Source organism: Hyperolius riggenbachi, chromosome 2, assembly GCF_040937935.1.
Source record: "Hyperolius riggenbachi isolate aHypRig1 chromosome 2, aHypRig1.pri, whole genome shotgun sequence".
In the NCBI taxonomy this organism is placed as follows: Eukaryota; Metazoa; Chordata; class Amphibia; order Anura; family Hyperoliidae; genus Hyperolius; species Hyperolius riggenbachi.
This window is the reverse complement of record NC_090647.1, coordinates 65,366,870-65,374,263: the sequence shown is the minus strand read 5'-3', so window position 1 is coordinate 65,374,263 and position 7,394 is coordinate 65,366,870. Positions and strand designations below refer to the sequence as shown.

Here is a 7,394-nt window from a genome sequence, read left to right as displayed (position 1 = left end):
GAAGCCCCAACCTACTAACTTTCCTTCCCTATGTAATATAGGGAAGGAAAGTTAGTAGGTTGGGACTTCCCAGAGGTCCAGTCTCCAGATCCGGTAGTTTTGTGGCTAAGATGGATCGCATCGAGCATCGAGCCCCAGTCCAAGGGAGACTGACAGTTGTCTTTAGCCTCTTCTATTTTCTAACACTTGCTCCAACAGCTGATCTATTTTCACCAAGCTGCTTGACAATTGCCCCATAGCCCTTTCCAGCCTTGTGGAGGCTCACAATTTTGTATCTGGTGTCTTCTGACAGCTCTTTGATCTTGCCTATGGTAGTAGTTGGAGTATGACTGACTGTGAGGTAGACAGGTGTTTTTAACCACTTAACATCTCAGTCGTTTTCAGCTTATGCATCCGAGCAATGTTCACCTCCCATTCATTAGCCTATAACTTTATCACTACTTATCACAATGAACTGATCTATATCTTGTTTTTTCCGCCACCAATTCGGCTTTCTTTGGGGGGTACATTTTGCTAAGAGCCACTTTACTGTAAATGCATTTTAACAGGAAGAATAAGAAAAAAAATGAAAAAATTCATTATTTGTCAGTTTTCGGCCATTATAGTTTTAAAATAATACATGCCTCCATAATTAAAACCCACGTATTGTTATTGCCCATTTGTCACGGTTATTTCACCATTTAAATTATGTCCCTATCACAATGTATCGCGACAATATTTTATTTGGAAATAAAAGAGCATTTTTTCCGTTTTGCATACATCACTATTTACAAGCTTATAAAAAAAAAAAAAAGAGAAATATTTCATCTTTACATAGATATTTAAAAAGTTTAGACCCTTAGGTAAATATTTATGTTTTTTTTTTTTTTATAGTAATGTTTTTTTTTGTTTTTTTTTATTAAACATTTTATGTGGGCATTTTTGGGAGGGTGGGATATAAAAGTGTTTAATTTGGGGAAATATTGGTGTATTGTAATGTTTTTGAGGATTTTCTTGTAGTTTTACTTTTTGGCCACAAGATGGCAATCTCGATTTTTTTTACATGACGTCACTCTAAGCGTACAATGTACGCTTAGAGAGACACAGCTTCAGAAAGAGCGAAGCTTCCGAGAGAAGCTGTCGCTTTTTCAGCGGGGGAGAGGAATCAATGATCGGGCTCCATAGCCCGATAAATTGATTCCGTGGCTACCGACTCAGCGGCCGGGAGTGCGCGTGAACGCGCGCGATCGGCCGCGGGAGCGCGCCTGTCCTCCTTGACGTTTTTATACGTCAAGGAGGACAAAGTGGTTAAAGAGCTCAGACAGGTGCTACTAATTTAGATTAATGAGTGGAGTAGAGATGGACCTATTAAAGGCAGACTAATGCTGGGTACACTATGAGATTTTCTGGCCGATTTACTGTCAGATCGATTATTTCCAACATGTCCAATTTGCTTTCCGATCGATTTCCGAGCATTTTCCGATCGATTTCCTATTAAAGTGCACGGAAATCGATTGGAAAGTGAATTGGACATGTTGGAAATAACCGATCTGACAGTAAATCAGCCAGAAAATCTCATAGTGTGTACCGAGCATAATGGTCTTTGAGAGCCAGAATTCTTGCTGATTGCCAGATGTTCAAATACTATATATCTCCTTTATATATCCTATATAATAAAACCCCTGTGTCTCTGCGTCCTCCTGTGTCCCTCTGTCTGTGCTTCCAGGAATGCTGCAGGATCCGCATTTGCGTTTGGGAAAAAAGCACATCGCTCTAATGTGCTCCATCTCATTCAAATACATTAGCCAAGCGCTCAGAAGCGCTCTTGGTTAGAGATGTTGCGAACTGTTCGCTCGGCGAACATCTCTGGGGCTTTTACTACTTCCGGGTCGCTCTGACCCGGAGTAGTACGCCTGCGCTGCCCGGCGAAGCGCGTCCTAGATCGCGCTCCTGTTGCCGGGCACTCTCTGCGCATGTGCGTGACGTCATTGACGTCACGCACATGCGCAGAGAGTGCCCGGCAACAGGAGCGCGATCTAGGACGCGCTTCGCCGGGCAGCGCAGGCGTACTACTCCGGGTCAGAGCGACCCGGAAGTAGTAAAAGCCCCATGTATCCAGAGATGTTCGCCGGCGAACGGTTCGGGAACCGTTCGCTACATCTCTACTCTTGGTGTGCACCAGTGCGTACGTTAAAAAGGGGCGCTGGGAAAAAAGGGCGCGGGTTTTAAACGATAAGCATGGATAACGTTTAAAAATGTATTGTACTGTATTTCGTTTAAAATTAATGTTTTATAAAGTTATAAATCATTAAATAATGTGCATTAAATCGGCAATTGTAAAAACGTTAATCTTTCGTTTAAATAGTGAAACGTATAATAACGTTTAAAAAAAAAATTACTAAGTAACCCTCCCTGTACCTACCCCTAACCCCTAGACCCCCCTGTTGATGCCTAAACCTAAGACCCCCCCTGTTGGTGCCTAAGTAACCCTCCCTGTACCTACCCCTAACCCCTAGACCCCCCTGTTAGTGCCTAAACCTAAGACCCCCCTGTTGGTGCCTAAACCTAAGACCCCCCTGTTGGTGCCTAAACCTAAGACCCCCCTGTTGGTGCCTAAACCTAAGACCCCCCTGTTGGTGCCTAAACCTAAGACCCCCCTGTTGGTGCCTAAATCTAAGACCCCCTGTTGGTGCCTAAACCTAAGACCCCCCTGTTGGTGCCTAAACCTAAGACCCCCCTGTTGGTGCCTAAACCTAAGACCCCCCTGTTGGTGCCTAAACCTAAGACCCCCCTGGTGGTGCCTAAACCTAAGACCCCCCTGTTGGTGCCTAAACCTAAGACCCCCCTGTTGGTGCCTAAACCTAAGACCCCCCTGTTGGTGCCTAAACCTAAGACCCCCCTGTTGGTGCCTAAACCTAAGACCCCCCTGGTGGTGCCTAAACCTAAGACCCCCCTGGTGGTGCCTAAACCTAAGACCCCCCTGTTGGTTTTTTCGTTTAAAAATAATGTTAAAAAAAAAATTTGTACTGTTTTTCGTTTAAAAATAATATTTAAAAATGTATAAATCATTAAATAATGTGTAATCATGAGAAGCAGTAATAAAACATTAAGTCTCCGGGCGCCGCTTTTAAAACGTTATTTTTCTCCGGCGCCCTTTTTTCCTATCGGGCGCCCATTAAACGATATTTATTATAGGAGTGAATGGCGGCGCCCGATTTGTCCACTAGCCTCCTGCGCCCTTTTTTACTGTTACCTGCACCAGTAGGCATGCACAGACAGTATTTTACATTTTTCACTGCCTCTCACCCCTGCCTACATAGGCTGCTCCTAATGAGCACTGTTACAAACGCTCATGGACACAGCCGGAGTGACTGTCATATTGACAGGCAACGTCACCGCTTTTACACAGGGAGCCTGTGGAGGGGACCTTTAGAGTCCCCTCTGTGCAGGGACTGCTGGGGGCACCTTTGCAGCATGTGCTGTCTATGCCGTTCTCTGCAGCACAGTGTATTGCTATAAGTGTAGCAGATGCGCACAGTGCGAGTGCAGTGGCGATAGCATCACGTTGCCTTGAGCAGTGGTGATGCAGAGGATCTGCACAGAGAGATACGTCATAGCTAGCTTGCTTTGTAAACAGGTGAGCACAAAATATATCAGATTTCAGCAGCTTCACACTGAAATTCCTTCAGCCAATCAGTGAGGAGCAGGGATGTGGGAGGGGTGATGACAAGCTTCCCTCTCATCGGCAATGGACCAAATAGAGCCAAGCTGACTGAGATAAGATTTATTACAGCAGAAACATTTATGATCAGATTGGAATTGCTATCCCGCTTTAAGAAACAACATGTTCCAGTGACACCTTATAGTAATTTTGATAATGAAGCTAGGGTTAGGGTTTCACTTTAAAATTTGCCTGTGTAGCCTGTGGTTTAGGTCGCGCAAAAGTTCTGCCTCCTGAAAATAGGACAAATATGTAAAATAATAAAATGATGTAATACGGTCCACACACATTTACAGTAACCAACAATTTGTAACCAAAGTGTGCTAATTAATAACAAGTGGGTTTATTTAAGATTTCAAAGAGGCTGCAGGCTTCTTGAATGAGCCAGTGTCTCCTCATGATTGGATCCAGGCAGTGGTGCTGGCGCTGGGTGTGCAGAGAGCTTCCAGCAGTGCCTGTTCTGTGATGTGCGGTCTGCTGTCTTCTCAGAAGGCAATCTGACGGCTCGTGAAGTGTTAGCGTTTCTCCACATAGAAGATGAAGCCCATCTCTGCAGCTGTGTTGATTTTTTGCCACATCCTTTTCCACAGAGGAGCAACGACTAAGACCACTGGCAACGCCTCTCTCCCCTCTGTAAAGGTAAGCTGTCCTATATCTCTATATTGTCCGTGTTATTCATTGCCTTTACGTTGGGGTAGCACGGTGTTGTAGTAGTTAGCACTCTTGCCTTACAGCGATGGGTTCCTGGTTCCTATTCTGGCCAGGGTACTGCACAGAGTATGTATGTTCTCCCCGTGTCCTTGTGGGTTTCCTCCGGGCACTCCGGTTACCTCCCACATCCCAAAAACATACAGATAAGCTAACTGGCTTCCCCTAAATTGACGGCAGACTACGATACATACACTACACCCTAGGTTCTCAACATGGGGTACTTGTGATGGTTCCAGGGGGTACTCGGGCTTGATATACTTAACCAAGAATAACAAATTTAGAATTTTAGAAAATGATAAATCTTATTTAAAAACAACACCAAATTAGTGGTTTAGCTAATTAAAAGCAATAGTAAATGTTGGTAATAGTTTAGAACCAAATATCATGTACTACAATTAAATATATATTTGTCAAGGGGTACTTGTGATAATGTTTACTATGCTAGGGGGTATTTGGTGAGTACAGGGTTGTAATCGGGGTTCTTACCAATAAAATGTTGAGAAACACTGCACTACACGATACATTCATAGACATATAACTATGGTAGGGATTACATTCCATTCCAAACTAGGAACCCAGATGAAATTAACCGTTCTCATTTAAAGTGTACCTGATATGATTAAAAAAAGTATAAATACCTGGGGCTTCCTCCAGCCCTCTTCAGGCTGATCGGTCCCTCGCCGTCCTCCCGGGCCACCTCCATCCTCTGCTAGGTGGCCCAGTCATTCTGCCTGTCGGCGCAGGCGCAGTACGGTTGCTCGTGCTCCCATCGCCCTCCTGTGGCCGGGAGCGTTCTGTGTCTGTACAGTAGCACAGGATGCTCCCAGGGACAGGAGAGTGCTGGAGCGCATGTGGCCACCTCGCGCATGTGCACTTCCCCGCAGCTGGAGGAATTACAGGGCCGCCTAACAAAGGATTCAGTTGGCCTGGGAGGATGGTGAGGAACCTGGAGGGAGCTGGAGGAAACCCCAGGAATGTATAATTTTTTTTTTTTTTATGTCTCAAGTTTCCTTTAAAACACACCTGAAGGGAGAGGGCTATGGAGGCTGCCATATTTATTTCCTTTTAAACAATGGCATAGCTGTCCTGCTGATATTCTCTGCCTCTAGTCACAGATGCTGAACAGGCATGCAGATCAAAGCTTTGACTTAGGGCCAGTGCACACCAAAAGCACTAGCGTAAGTGAAGTGAAGTGATTTTTTAAGGAAATTCTAGGCATGTGCCTAGCGGTTTTCTAAGCATGCCTAGCGGTTTTTGGAGCGTTTTGGTGTAGTGTTTTTATTTTTTGTTACAGTAGAGCTGTAACTGAACAGCTCTGATCTAGCGTTTTTCAGAGCGATTTTCCACTTTCCTATACTTAACATTGAGGCTGAATTGCCTCGGAAATCAGCAAAATGCTGCAGGACCAACGTTTGCGTTTGAGAAAAAAAGCACATCGCTCTGGTGCGATCCATCCCATTCAAATACATTAGTAAAGCGCTTTTTGAAGCGCAAGCATTTTAAAAAGCGCTTAGAAGTGCTCTTGGTATGCCAGCCCTTTTATGTCTGGCATAAAATCAAAAAAACATTCTTTATTTTTATCTGGTAGACAAGTAATAAGGATGCTAATCAGGCAATCCAAAAGTTAAAATCACTATTACTTTTCTTGTTGATAAATGATTATTCCCCAGATTACCTGACTCTTATTTGGTACGCACAAAGGAAGTCTTTAAATTTGACTGGATTTACTGCAAGCTTGTTTCGGGTGGGTGATTTAGACACTACTGATGCATTAAAGATCAGCAGGATTGCCAGGCATTGGCAACTGGTATTGTTTCAAAGGAGATAGATATGGCATCCTCCATGTTCCTTCCAGTTGTCCTTTCACTGCTCAACAAAAATGTAATCTGATTTTTTTTAAATCTACTGTTGCTGGAATAAGTAGAGGCTGACCCACATATTTTACAAGGGGTTAGGGTACTGTCACACTGACACATTGTGTTGTAGCAAACACTGTTTTGCGCACTCTAACGCGATGCTATGCAAAGTCACAGTTTACACCTCATCTCTAGCGCTGCAATGCAACACATTCTCTCATTACAATGCAAATCAATCAAGTTGCTTCTTTGCCTTCTTTACATCGTATTACACTGCAAATTTTTGGTTGTGTTATGTTGTGATGCAATGCTTCAGTTTGAAACTATCACATTTGAAAAGCTGCTATTTATTATTAATTATGAGAGTGATTAGCACAAGGGCCGGGCCGAGGCATAGGCTGGAGAGGCTCCAGCCTCAGGGCGCAGTGTAGGAGGGGGCGCACAATTCATTCAGCTGTCATTCCTAATTGTGTTTGAAGCAGAAAGAAATAGGAAAAGGGGATACATGGCAGTGACTGCAAGCCAGGAACTAGATATTAAGGTGTTGGGGAAGTTGTGGGCCCTGTGGCCCTCTTAGTCTAATAGCAATCAGTGTGTGACAGCTGGGGTGGGAGGCATGGGGGCGCACTTTGGTGTCTCAGCCTTGGGTGGTGGAGGACCTTGTCCCAGCTCTGATTAGCACTGTGCAAAGATCTGATACTGCCCCACTGATTCTGGGTCCTTCTTGATCACATATCTGAGAATTGTTTGTGCATCTTTAAAGGGACTCTGAGCAGTGCAGAAACAATGGAAAGATGCGCATCATTTTAAAGCTCTCTTTCTCCTCTTTCCAATGATATATAAACCGCCACCCTACGCCTTTTAGTTTTCGCTATTTTCGCGATTGAAATTGCCGCGGCCGCGATTTCGATCGCAAAAATAGAGAAAACTAAAAGGCGTGGGGCAACGATTTAGGTGTCGTCAGAAAGAGGAGAAAGAGAGCTTTAAAATGATATCCATCTTGCCATAGTTATATTGTATTACACAGGGCGACTTTTTCTCAAAGTCAGCAGCTGCATTCAGCAGAATGGAGCTGCTGACACTGGGGAAAGTGTCGTCCTGTGTAATACAATATAACTATGGCAAGA

At 44.2% G+C, this 7,394-nt stretch overlaps 1 protein-coding gene across 1 annotated transcript in view; it reads left to right on the top strand.

Moving 5' to 3' along the window:
• The first annotated feature begins 4,292 nt into the window (after positions 1–4,292).
• Positions 4,293–7,394, top strand: part of ANGPTL5 (angiopoietin like 5) — a 45,337-nt gene continuing 42,235 nt past the window's right edge. Inside the window, exon 1 of the mRNA XM_068264934.1 lies at positions 4,293–4,339. The gene's annotated coding sequence lies outside the window, so the exon portion shown is untranslated. The remainder of the gene's footprint in view (positions 4,340–7,394) is intronic.